Source organism: Camelus ferus, chromosome 16 (genome assembly GCF_009834535.1).
Source record: "Camelus ferus isolate YT-003-E chromosome 16, BCGSAC_Cfer_1.0, whole genome shotgun sequence".
NCBI classification, from domain to species: Eukaryota; Metazoa; Chordata; class Mammalia; order Artiodactyla; family Camelidae; genus Camelus; species Camelus ferus.
In genome coordinates, this window is record NC_045711.1 from 43,860,202 (window position 1) to 43,874,181 (window position 13,980).

General features: G+C 50.9%; 1 protein-coding gene and 1 long non-coding RNA gene across 2 annotated transcripts in view; one reads left to right on the forward strand and one right to left on the reverse strand.

Annotated features, from left to right (window-relative positions):
• ASIC2 (acid sensing ion channel subunit 2) overlaps positions 1–13,980 on the reverse strand; it is a 924,670-nt gene that overhangs the window by 439,969 nt on the left and 470,721 nt on the right.
• LOC116656826 lies at positions 1,041–8,222 on the forward strand. Its single transcript, XR_004311813.1, has 3 exons — positions 1,041–1,050; positions 7,268–7,271; positions 8,111–8,222. It is a non-coding gene; the product is annotated as an uncharacterized LOC116656826 (long non-coding RNA).

Sequence of the window (13,980 nt, forward strand, 5' to 3'; positions counted from 1 at the left end):
GGACAGCTACCATTCCTCATCGCTACCACCATTCAGAAAGAGTTCATCAAAATGACCCGTAGGAGGGTAACCCCTTTCTTCCAAAGAGTTTTAGTCATGAATGGAATCCAGTTGACAATCCAAGTGCCAGCAGGTAGCCCCAGCCTCTACCTGTACAGGTGGGAAAACCTGAAGGCCAGGGAGGGGAAGTGACCTGACTGAGGTGGCAATGGTGGGCTTGGCTCCAGAACCATGTGTCCTGTTGTGCAGTCTAGTGCTTGTTGCCTTATATGAAATAGTCTTATGAATCAATTCTGTGAAGTAACAAAATGCATTTAGCTAACCTTTAATGTAAGAGTCTGAGAGGCTGGTGTAAGGGAAGAGGGGGCTGGCGTTGTGGGACTGCTGCAGGAAGAAGAAAAATTAATTAGGGCAAAAGTAGAATACTTTTGTCATTTTCTATTACATTAATTTTAGCTTTTATTTTCATTAAATCTCTCCTTCTGTATTGCTTTTTCATTTATTTTGTGGCTCCTTTCTAATTTCTTAGGATGAATACTTAGTGCAAGCATTTATAGTTTCCCCCCCCCAAATAGTAAAAGTATTGAAAGCTATGATAGGTCCTCTGAGTGCAGCTTTAGCTGCGTCCCTTGGCTTTCCTATAGACTGCTTGCTCTCCTTTTCATCGCTTTCTAGGTAATATAAAGCTTGTTTTCCTTTTCTGTTTGAGCCAAAGATTATTTAGAAAGTACTTCTTAATTTCAAAATAGTTCAGATCTTTTTGGTCAAATATATATTTTATAATTTCTAAAATGAAATATCCATCAATACTGATGCTTAGAAACAGAATGAAGAGGAGTTGGCTTCAAGGAAGAGAGGACCAATTAAGGTCAACTTCTCAACTTTTGGCTGGTGCCAGCTAGGTTGGGCATTTCAGTCCTACCTCCTCTGATCTGGTGGGGAGGAAGCAAGAGGAAATTGGGGAGCAGGACTCCATGATGTCCTCAGTTCAGTATCTGTTCTCTGGCTTCCTAGGCTGTGACCCAGAGAATTGCTTCCCCCTCTGTCCCTGTGTCAGGCATCTGTTTCTGCCCAAGGAGGTGTCTTCCCACGGGGCTGGGTGCTTGACTTGTGGGACTTACATCCCCCATGGACAGGCATTATTCCCATTTGGCAGAGGTAGACACTGAGTCCAAAAAGGGCGTAGACAATTTTTTCAGGTTATGCAGTGGAAACTGGATGCAAACAGATTTCTCTGGCTCCTGAAGCCTGGCCTCATGCTATTCTACCCTAGTCCAATCTTGACGCTCCCCGACAAGTGCTGCTGCTCCTTTTTCAGATGGGAGCACCAAGGCCCCAAGTTTCAAAGGATTTAGTCATAATTACAAAGCGAGTGCATGGCTCAGTGAAGCTGGAATTAAAACTCTGGAAGAACACGTTTTCCGCCCTGTCTTCCTAATTTCCTCTTCTCTCCAACCCCCCAACTTCCTTCCACATCTTTCTCTTCTTCATCCCAGTCCCTGGGTTCCTGACTGGGCAAACTGAGAAGCGTGGAGGGGTGTGGCAGGAGGAGGGCCAGCAGAGGGGGCTGCTCGCAGATGGCAAGCTTTGTTTTGGGACAGGAGGCTGACCAGACGTCGGACTCCTCCACACCGAGCCACCCCCATGGACCTTTGTACCACCCATATCGATCTTTCTAGGGCATTTCCTCAATGACCATGAATTATGGATCTTTTTTTGGAATGGGATCGCATATCATTATAATAGACCATTTAAGGAGTTTTATGACCACGCTGCTGGGAACTGGGATTTTAAAGCCAAAAGAGGTAATGTGATCTTGGAAAGGCAGCCTTGCGTTCCTCTTACCTTGTGGTCTGCTCCCTCCCCCTCCCTGAATCACAGTTTCACTTTTTCCCAAATTCACTTACTCTCTCACCCACTTGGTGTTATAAATGGGGGGCCGTGGAAAAGCCATTTACCCTCTCGGAGTCCTACGCTTTGCTCCCGCAGGAGCAAGTCCTCGGTCTTTTCTCCCAGACTTCTTTCTTGCTGCCTTCCAACCTCTGTGCCCACCCCCGGCATCACCACTCCCAGCGTCTGGCTTTCTTTTCTCCTGGGTGAGTGGATGTGGGTCCAGCAGGCCCTAGGGGCCCATGAACACTTACTGAATAAAGGCGTGAATGAAGGCACGAGCAGTTACATCAAGGGATTATGACTAATTGGCATGCGGTGGGGTGGGAGGGGCGAGAAGGGCAGAGAGATTGCTGGGTAGCCTTTCCCCAGCTCAGGTGCGGGCAGGGATGGCAGAGGAGAGAATGTCCTGTTCCCAGGACAGACCCAGAGGCCCCTGCCAGGCCTGCTCTGTCTGCCCACAGCTCCCAGGATCAGCCCTGGCTGCTCTGAGTCTTCCTCCCGGGAGCTGCAGGCTGCCTTGAGGCCTCGGCAGCAGATCCCAGGCAGCCAGGGATGTTCACAGGCCGGTTTGCGGAGCACAGCTCTGGCACCAACTAGATTCCATGGCCTGTGGGCATTTTCAGGAGCCCGGGTTTAACCTCTTTCAACCCCATTTCCTCACCCACCAATGGAGGTAAGGATACCCCTGTGTTTCAGCGGAAAAACTCCAGATAAGCAATGTAAAGCGTTAGCCGATCCTCCAGGGCCCATCAATCTCTCTCCTTCCTTCCAGCGTCTATTTGCCATGATAGACTTCTCCTGCTTCAGGCCATTCCTGACCCTCAGCTTCGGTTTCCTTCCCCCATAGCGGGGGCTGTGGGGTCCTTCCCTGCCCGCTCTGTCTGCCCCCGGCTCCCAGGACCAACCCTGAGGTTTCAACAGCCCGAGACTCCCACTCGGAGACTCCCTTGTTGAGCCTGTCCTGACCTCTGCCCCTGTTCAGAATCCGGTAGAGTCCAGCCAGGTCCAGCTGGGTGGAGCCCAGAGCTGTGCTGGGAGGTGCCCCTGAAGCCACCTCGCCCCCACCGTGTCCATCTTCCCTACATACACCCAGCACATGTGTTTGTATCACTCACTTGGAAAAACAACCGAAGTTATTCCTCATAGATGAGTGTGTGTGTGTGTGTGTGTGTGTGTGTGTGTGTGTGTGTGTGTTACTGTGGCTATCTCTTCAGTTAGACTTGGGGTTCTCAACCTGACTATGCATTAAAATCTCCTAGAAAGACTTTTTTTTTTTTTTTTAAATGCCAATATCCAGCCCCATCCCCAGATGCTCGGATTTAATTGGTCTGGAGTGGCCCCTGGACACTGGGACTTTAAAGTAGCACCTTCAGGTGAAGCTGGTGCTGGGAAAGACTGCATTAGCTGTGAGCTCCCGAGTCAGGGAGGCAGCGCGCTCCATTCTGGTTTCCTCCAAGGGGCCTGGGTGAGCACCGGGAGCACAGGAATTGAGCAGGAGTGACTCTCTCTAGGACACTTTGCCTGACCTCCCCACCCCCTCAACCTTGACCAGACGCTGCTTGACCTTATTACATCGTGTTTGATTTCCTGTTTCTCCATCTGCAGCTCTCCATAGACAATGGGCTGCCTGCCCAAGGGCGCGATGCAGACTCTCCTCTCTGGACTCTTTGTCAAAGCCTTTACGCATCAGAACGTACCAGTACCACGAGGATCTGGGACATCTCACCCCTTCCTTACAGTCTCCCTGCATCCTTCCTTCTCGGTGCTGGCTGTCTGCTTTTGGAGACAGTCTGGTCCTCTATCTCTCATGGCCCCTGTGTTAATTAGCTCTCACTATGGAACAGAGTACCCTACAATTTAGCAGCTCAAAACAACAAATATTTATTATCACACATGGTCTCTGTGGGTCAAGGATCCAGGGCAGCTGAGCCAAGTGATCCCGGCGCAGGGTCTCTCAAGAGGATGCAGTTAAGGTGTCTGCTGGGGCTGCCGGACTTGGAGATCTGATTGCCTGGGGCTGGAGAATCTCCTTCCAAGCTCCTCACAGAGCTGTTGGTGGGAAGTTTCAGTCCCTTGTCATGGTGGCCTCTCTGTAGGGCTGCCTCTGACAGGGACTTCCCAAGGGCCACTGATCCGAGGGACAAAGGACGCAAGCAAGTGAAAGACCAACCAAGCCAGAAGCCAGTCTTTTCAAATTCACACCATCACTTCCTCCATAGGTCACAGGTCATGCAGCACAACCCTGGTACAATGTGGGTGGAATTACATAAGGAATCGGGGTCAAAGCAGGTCATTTTCAAGGATGAGCATCAGGGCCCCCATGTGGAAAGCTGGCCTGAGATTGCAGAGAGGGCATCCTGTCCTGGTCCTGCCCATTCATCCTCCTCCTCTTGAACCAAAAACATATACTGACCCTTCCTATGTGCAGGGAACAGTGCAGGAGGTGAAGTTCATTATGGCCTCTTTTGGATCTTTTTGGAGAAAAGCTAGTAAAATAATGCTTCCCTGCCTGTCTGTCCCAAACTTTTGGTTTCGTTTTTTGTTTTTTGTTTTTTTTGTGACTGAAGTATAGTTGGTTTACAACGTTGTGTTAGTTTCCGGTGTACAGCATAGTGGTTCAGTTATATATATATATATTCCTTTTCATACTCTTTTTCATTATAGGCTCTTACAAGGCATTGAATATATAGTTTCCTGGGCTCTACAGTAGGACCTTGTTGTTTACCTGTTTTTATATATAGTAATTACCAAATTTCTTAATAACACCTGAACTTGGAAAACTTCTTCACTGAGACTCCAGCGTGAACCAGAAGTTCCAAACCTCTCCAGAGTGCGAGCTTATTTTTCATGGTTATGATATTTCAAGACAAGGGGAGTGGGAGTGGAGGGGAGACTGAGACATGCTGCCTCCGGGGCTCTGAGGGGAGGGGGGTAGGTAGGTGGAAGCCCACTTCCTGGGCTGCCTCTAAGACGTGCAGGACAGAAGGCAGGACAGGAGGCAGGGTCAACCCTGCGGCTTCCCCAGGGAGGAGGGGATGGAAGGCCAGCCAAGCTCAGTTAGATGTTGGGTCGGTTCAGTTTCTGCTTTTCACCTAACTGTGTGACTCCAGCAGCCCCAGTTCGTTCCCTGGGGCCTCAGTTTCCTCATCTATAAAATGAGTCCGTTGGACAAATATTCAGACTATTTTTTTTAAAATGGCACCTTCATTATGCCAAATTAAATCTCATAACCAATGGAGTGAATGGAGTATCACCACTTTATTACAATATAACACAGACAACATTATAACGGCTACCTTGCACTCAGTGCTTAGCAGCTTCCTAAGGCTGTTCTTACACACTTTGCACGTGTTAACCCACTGAATCCCACAGTGGATTGTTTTTTCTTGCCATCAGCCCATTTTACAGAAGCGGACGCTGAAGGACAGAGAGCTGAAGTAACCTGCCCAAGGTCACACAGCTTGTAAGCGCCTTGAACTCCCGTAGGGAGGCCCCAGGGTCCCTGGGCTGTACAAATAGAAGCACAATTGCACAGGAGGAAATGAGGGAGGAGCCTGGAAGCCCCTGCATTGGCCCCTTCTCCCTCCCTCTTCTCCCCATAAGCACAGTGACGGGCCCCTAGTGTTGGTGGAGACTTCCCCTTTGTTTCTGAGCCCCAATGGGGCTTTGCAGACACATGCATCCGAACCATCTGGGAGGCTTATTAAACTACAGATTTTGAGGCTACTTGGAAGTTCACGAGCTCTGATGCTCCAGGCGGAGCCCAGGGATCTCCAGGTGAGTAAGCACTCAGGTGAGTCGGGGCTCACCGACGTGGAAGGCTTGCCATATCATGAGTGAGGTTGATCACAACCATTTGGCTTAGGAAGGCCTGGATTTCGAAACTTCCTGAAGGAGGGGGGAGGCCAGGGTCTGACAGCGCAGCCAGGGGTCTGGCCTGATCGGGTCTCCAGGAAGGAGCACTGTTAGACCATCTGTCAAACATGGCCTCCCGCCGGGCCCACGACCTGGGTCGTGCCGTGGTCGCCCAGAGAGTGAGCCAGGAACTCCTTGCCCAAGAGCAAAGCCTGGGGCCTGGTCACTGTGACCCTCACTCCGGGTCACAATCAGCACATCTGTGAACACGCCAGGTGACACGAGGCCGTTGTCGTGCTTTGGAGAGAAAACAATTTTCATTACTGTTCAGCACGGCCCAGAAATCGGAGAAACAAATGCTGTTTGACATTCACGTGTTAATGACTGTTATTCCTCCAGACCGTTACCACCCAAGCACTGCTTACAAGCTTGACCGCAGAGACTGTTGGCAGTGGGAAATCTGGCTTCTCACGGCCTCTCCTGGGGGCCGCCTTGGCTGTTATCTTGGGTGGAGGTCATTAACAGATGTATCGTAGGCACAGGGCAATCGTGTCGTGCTTATGCGTGTAGCTGTTCCACGTAAAAGAGACACGCCCAAGCGGAAAGAAACGAACACGAGCCAGAAAGACACGGACAGCAGGGCCGCGTTAAAATCGCTCATAGGTTCATCAGCGTGTCGGGACCAGGAGAATGTACTCTCTTCCACCACCGTTTAAGTCACAGATACACCGTGCGCTAGTGTTTTCTCAGGAAGCGACCCTCTAGTGGTTGTTGGATTAGCTGGGCAGTTCTGTTAACCAGCGGGCCCAACTGCGTTCAGCGCACGAGTCCACCTGCCCTCCAGGAGGGACAGTTTGGTCAGTGGCCACTAGAGGGAAGCAGTGAGTCCAGAGTCGGGCTAATCCTCTCACTCATGGATTCTTGCCCCACCCTTGGGTGTGTGGGTACCTGAAAAGCCAAAACCATAATGAAGTAGGAGAGTAAGAGAAAGTGTTAATGTTGGCACACTGGCTTACGTGAGCCAGGAGTCTGAATAACAACAACAACAACAACAATAATTATAAATATATAATAAAATTTATTATTACTACTACTACTACTACTACTACTACTACTACTACTACTACTATTATTATTATTATTATTATTATTATTATTATTATTATTATTATTATTATTATTATTATTATTTCATAAGGGCAGCTAACACCATGCTTGCCAGAGCATCGCACAGATGAGAGGTCTGGGGTTCGGGAAGGTCAATACAGCTGCGTGGCTAAGAGGTGGATTAAGTCTGGGGACCCAGGGCTGGCTGAGTTCATGTAACACTTTGCCTCCTGGGCAGGAAGTAGGGAATAAAGACCCCTGGGACTTGGTGAGGGCCGAACATCTCCATCTGCTAAGGAATGTATTTTAAAGGATAAAAATTAGGTGGAATTGAGTCATTCCTTGCTCCCTGCATGAGGAGGTGGGAAGTAAGAAAGGTCACCGGCTACTAAGCCGTGCCACCTGGAACCAGACACGTTGACAATAACTCATCCCTGAGTGCGGTCCACGCGGACACAGGAGGTGTGGTAGCCATGGTGACCGCAGGGGCAGGGACATCCAGTTCCACGGTAGTTGAGGGAATCATGGCCCCATCTGACCCCTGGCATCCTGGAGACTGACGGAGACAAGCCACCAATGAGTCATCCCTTCCCGGTGAAGTGCATAGGGGTGGGGCTGGGGGTCGCACCCACCAGGACAGGAAGAGATGGGCAAGGATGGCCAACTATGCCATCAGAGCTGAAGGTGGTCTTGGAGAATCTTCTAGTCCAATCTCCCCACAATATGGATGGAGACACCCAGGTCTGGGAGAGGAAGGAACTGTGACATCACATCACCTGTGGATGGCACCGCCAGGCCTGGGTCCCAGCTTTCCTGCTCTCAGGATCATAACCTACTCCAAACACCTCCTCACGAAACCAAAATCTCCCTCCAGCTCCTCAGAGCCCTCCCGCATGGCCCTTGAAGTACCCAGGTTGCTGCTCTGGGCGAGCCCAGCAGGAAAGCCCCTTCTCCCATCACCAGCCTCTTTGGAGGCAGTGATGCCTGCTGGTGCCCCCGGCTGTGCGGTGAGGCCAGGACTAGGGGGCCCTCTGCTGGGCAGCTGCGGACTTACCCGTGGGAAGGGAAGGAATGGAGGGAGCTGCTGAGTGAAGCCAGCTAGCTGGGTTGAGGGGCCTGAGGGCTGGCCCGGGTGAGCATCCTTTAAACAGGATCAGTGACAGCAAAACTGGGACCTGAGCCACCTGTGCTGCCGTCCCTCGGCTTGCTTCTACCATTGTGGCCCCTGCCAGGCAGCCTTGAGACCTCTGCTTAGGACTCTCTCCTCCTGTCTAACCCTCTGGCCCATTCCTTGTGTTCTCTCCCTCTCCAGGTCCTGCTAATATGACAGTGACTCTTAAAGGGTAAATGGATTCTTTCCCCCCAGATCTCACCCCAAAGCTGTGACCAGAGGGGAGAGGGCCCACCACTCCCCACACAGGGTAAAGCCCACCAGTGGGCAGGCCCTGGTGTCTTTGCAGAGCCACGCTGGGCAATAGCTCTGACCTCAGGGAATCCTGCCCCTTACTAGCTCTTTGACTTTGAGTAACATTCTGAACCTCTCTGATCCTCTGTTTCCTCATCTGGAAAGTGGGACCAATAATTCTCATTTTCAAGCAATGCCTTGAATATTAAGTGAGATGACATAGAAGTGTCTGTCATAGGACTCAGTAACTATTTACTTCTTTCATGGAAATCCTGTTTTTTTAATCTGCAAAATTAGGAATTCCTATCTGCCCCACAAAACTGTTGCCTGGAACACTGGGCTTTGGAAATCAGGAATTGCTCCACCATCCTGCACCAGCAAACACACGAGAGGGCCACCTTGAGTGTAGACACCAAGGTTCACACCCAGTCACAGAGAAGGGAAGTGATCTACGCAGCAAGTCTGGTGACAGCAAGTGTCCGGACACGCCATCTTCTGAGCTGGACCTGGGTAACCTAGCAGGTGCCCGTCCCACGTGGGCACTGAATCGTGGTTCCACTTTCCCCTTGTTATAGATGTTCTCGAAGGCCCCTAGCTCTGTGCCCTGCCTCCCATACGAGAGAAGCCCCTCTGTGTGAACTCTGCCAAGCAGTCATCTAGTCACTGCTGATGCTCCTCGGAGGACACGAAGCTCACTGCCCCACCGGGCTGGCATCCCTGAACAGCTCAGATGGTGGAGATGTTCCTACTATAATGCCATGAATTCTCTCTCCATGTAATTCCCACGACTGGTAGAGTCTCAGATTGATAGAATCCTTCTTTCTCTAAATCAGCTGTTCAGTAACCCCCAAGCCTTCCTGTCTCTGTCATCCAAGCGCTCACATGGATCGGCTCCTTTCAGCGTGGAGTTCAGCATACCTCTTAGACTTTCAGGGCTGGCTTTGCAAATTCCAAGGCCACTGCCCACCTTGACAGCAGCACCTGTGTGGGCTCAGATCCATCAGGCTGGGCCCATGGATCCCTCTTACCACTCCAGGCTCAGCCACCGAGCTTCTGTCCCACTCCTGCTAATCCCTGCCTCCAACAGCCCTTAGGGATGCACTGGAACTGATCATTGTTGGGTCCCTTACTTACAAGCACTTTATATATGACCCCTTTTTCATCCTCCCAATACACCTTCAGAGTAAGTACTATTATTCCCCTTTCACAGATAAGGAAATGAAGGCTCAGAGAGATTTAGTGACTTGCCCAAGGTCTCACAGCCAGCAATCTGTGGAACTTGGAGTGGAAGCCTGATCTATTTGATTTGAGATGAGAGACTGCATTCTTCCCGCACAGGTATGAGGGAAATGTGAATTTATCCCAAACAAGACAAGCAAACTCTTACTGCTGTTGTTTCTTTATGTTCTGGATGAAGAATAAAAGCATCAGTAGGTGTGCAAGGCTGAGGGCTGTCAGAGCTCCTTAGGTGATTCATAGCTCAGACAAACAGGCAGCCCCCTAACAGTGCTGAGAAGGGCGGTGTTGAGATGCTGGCTGTAGCCGGGGCAGGTTGGCTGAGTTACCGGTCAGGCTACTGCTCACAAACCCACAAAAGTTTGGGTCCAAAGTTTGAGTCCCTACACCTCCATCCAATTGGCTGCCTCCCACGAGTTTTTAACCTCGGTCCCACATGAGTCTGGCTGAGAGTGTGGACAGCACACAGAGTCCAGCAGCTCCTTCAGGAATGGGTTCAAGACAGGTCTTAAGGGACCCCTGGAAGGCAGCTGTCACCGTGCTGACACCATGAACCCTGGTCTCTTCTGCTCTCCCCACACCCCAAACCTGTGTCATTCCTGCCTCCGTGCCCTCATCCTTGCCCTCCCCTCTGCTTGGGGCGCCTGCCCTGCTTTGAGGGGTGTGGTTACCCTGGGGAATGTGCAGCTCGGCTGGGCTGCACCACACTTCCCACCATCCCTCCCCTGACGTTCCCAGTCGGGGCCCCTGGATGGGGGATCGGGAGGCGGAGATGATGCAACAGCCACCTCATGGCTCGCACACCTTGTGGCTTAGCTGCTGCCTGTCTTGTTGGTGGTCTGTCCTGCCACAGCTCCACCAGCCCCTGGAACCTTCTTAAATCTTCCCTTTACCAAAAGGACTGCTCTCACTGCCTGGATCCACTCTTTTCACCCAGTGCTTCTTTACTTGTGAACATTTGCTGCAAGCATTTTTGCCACGTAACTAATTGGCCAGGAGGCAAGTTTGCTGTGAAAGATAAAATAACTAGTTGCAGTTTGGAGTTTGACTGTTTGGTTTCAACTGGTTGGGATGCGTTAGCACTCGGTCTAGTTGGCGACGTGACTGATGGCTTTATCCAGCTAACAGATGAAGAGGATATGCCCCAATCACTGAGTTGGTTTCTTATTTTGAAACACACCATATTGGAGAAGGAGGCTGAGGGCCTCGAGGTGGAGGTTTGAAACCCCCATTTCCCATAGAACTTTGGAATGTCTATCAGCCGACATGAGACAACGTGCCAAGAACACACAGCAGTGCAGAGGCGGTCACGACGCAGTCCCAAGCTCCGTTACAAACATGCCTCCTAGTATTTGGAAACTGATGCCTCTCCGAACGGAGGAAGAAATTTCAGCAAAAGAAAAAAAAAAAGTGTAAATACCAAGCAAACAGGATGAATCAATAAGCAAAAAAAAAAAAAAAAAAAAAAAGTCTAAAATCCTATGAACTATGAACAGAAGCCTTGTAAGACAAACACGTAGGTAAAACCCACAAAATAAGATCGGCTGTTCATGCAGTATCGCCTTGAATCCATGCACAGTTAAGATGCATTCAAATATTTTATATTTTGCAGCAAAGTCTGTAATTTTCATTCTGTCCTTTTTAACGTCCTTCTTTTATTTCATCTTTCGTTATGTTATCTTTTACGGCGGAATTGCCTTACAGCCCATTATTTACCTGGTGGAAATGTTTGCGGCCAAGATGCTGATGGGGAAAGCACCCAGAACACTGGCCGAGCACCCCAGGAGTTCCCCTCCCCCAGCAACCCCTTACTTCTCGTTGCTCTGACTCTCCCACCTCCCAGTCCCCCAGGTTTGGGTCTGACAGACCCGGCTTGGACCCATCTCCCTTGCCTCCCCACTTGTTTCTCCAGCGCATTCTAGACCGATCCTGTGCCAAACACAGAGTAGGCACTCAATAAAACACAGAGGCCAGACTGTCCCCCGCTCAGGGGCCAGTCTGCCTTGCGGTCGGTGTGAGGACTTAGGAGCAGCCACTGGGTGGGGATTGGAGGCACTGCCAGGTGCGCTGCTGTTAGATCCTGCTTGCCCAGTGTCCAGGGGTGACCTGGGGGTGCTCACTGGCTCCCCTTTCCATAAAATTCTGGGCTTCCCCACCGCGATCAGTTCTGTGGCTGTGTCTGCTGGGAAGGTCAGTTCTGAAGTTCATGCTGGAAGCTTTCGTGTGAATCTCTGACAGTGGACACATCTGTTCCCTAATCAAAACACAGGCAGATTTCTCATGCTGGGCCCTAATTTGCTGAACTCATGCATAATTGAGACAGATTATCTCCATTTTCCAGCCAGACTCACTTACTCTTACGGGGGTGATGCTGGGCTGGCTCAGGGCGTTGCGGAGGGAAGCCACCACCCAAGCCCTGTGTGGGAGGGCTGGGTGGACTCCATCCTGCCCCCACCAGGATCTAATGCATGGAGAGGCCAAATGGGCGCCTTATGCAGGAAGGAAGGGGAAATCCTTGTCTCCAGCAGATGTGTGTGCCAGGGAGGAGGGGCTGGGCAGTGGGGTGGACTGCCCAGTGGGCAGACCCAAGAAAAGAATTTTTCGGCTGAGTCTTCAAGGAAAGCCTGAATCTATCCAAGAACCAAAAAATATCCTAAAGCCTTTAAGCTCCAAACTGGAAGCAGCCAGAACCAAAGTGACTCTGGTTCTGGAGCTGTTGCTGAGCTAGAAACCTAATAAGCCTTGGGCCGGGAGCCAGGATGGGTACAGAGGACCAGAAGCAGGGTGTGGGGTGTCCCACTTTACATATTTGCAACAAAAAGAGAACGAAACTTGACTAAGGGGGCCCTGTGATCATCAAGAACATCTCTAAAGAGCACCCCTGTGCCCGCCTGGTATCTCTGGGTATCAGAGTTGGACCTGCACACTCATTTTAGGGACACGTGCCTAGAGGGAAGTGCACCTGTCAATCAAGGCAAAGGGAGGCTCTGTGGGAGAGGAGGGAAGAGCCATATGGGAGTCAGGGATCTGGTCTGCCCCTCCCCTACTGGGTGGCCACAGCAAACCACTGTCCTTCTCAGGCCTCGGACTCCCAGTGGCCCGAGGAAGGGACTGGATTAGCTGGCCTCTGAGGGCACTTCCAGCTGTGACATGGACACACATTCCTGGAGGCCCCACTGTGTGCCCAGTGTTCCTTCTTCATCAATCCTCAGTCCTCCCAGGAGGGAGGCCATACCATAATCCACAGGCCACAATGCTGATGCTAACACGGCTGAGTAACACATCCAAGGTGGGAAAGTGGCAGAGCCAGTGGCTCCACCACTGGCAGATGGCAGGGGGCGTCTCAGACCCCCACCCACCCCTGTGTGTGTGTTGTTTCCCATCTGATCCTGTAGGCTGGGGAAGACAGGGGCAGCCCAAGAAGCTCGCTGGGCTGATCCTGTTTCAAGTCCAGACAAAGCTTTGGGCCACCACCCAGACTTCCAATAGGGAAAGGGAGGCCAGTCTATTTAATTAGCACCCCGCCCGGCCCAGCCCCTGGAATCTTTCCTCCAGCCATCGCTGTCGCCTAAGAGGGAGGATCTGAGACCCTGAGAGCAAACCCGGGTTGCCCCATCACAAACCTTCAAGAAATTCATTTGCTACACTTACCAATATGTCAATAAAAAAGCTGTTTGACATAATTTCCCCAGAGGATGGAGGGAGGAAAAAGCATGAGTTGGAATCTCTGATGACCTCCTGTCATCCTGCCTGGGATGGCAGATAATGGAGAGTGGTGAAGGGGACTGGCTGGGGGGAAGGGGGAGTAACGTTTGGATGAAGATTGCCTTTCAAATGTGTCGTCATGCAACGGACTCAAAAAAGAGAAAAAAAAAAAAAAAAAAAAAAAAAAAAGACAAGGCTAACTGTGCTTCTTGCCCCAGGCTGGCTCCCACCCACCTCTGGCCAAGTTGCAGCCTCTGATACGATGAGAACCCGTGATTGAGTCACCCGCTTGGTTTGTGCCTCTGCTTCCGCTTTCGTAGAGCTGACTAATTGGCCAGACACCGGTGGCTCATCATGAAGGTCTTAATTAAGGAAGAAACTGCTGCTCCGTGAGTTCCTTGGGAATCGATAGCCCTGAGGAAGTCTCTTTCTCCCGCTGCTCCGGGGATGGTGAGGAAAGAGGACAGAGGCAGGTTCCCAATCGCTGTGATTAAAATATTAGAGGTGGTGAGAGAGGAGCACACAGAAGGGAGGCTCCGCCAACCAGGGACCACCCAGGAGGAAAGAACAGTCGCGAGAGAGTCTGGATTCGGGCTCTACAACTGAGTCCCACTGGCCCGGGGCTCCCCACGAGGAATTAGACAGGCGGGGCATCTGGGGATTGGGCTGAACTGTTAAGATTTGGTTTAAAGAAGATAGTAAAAAAGTATAGCAGTTGCTTACAACCCTGACTGCCCAGTAGAATAATCTGGAAAGCTTTGAAGATAGTAATGGTCAAC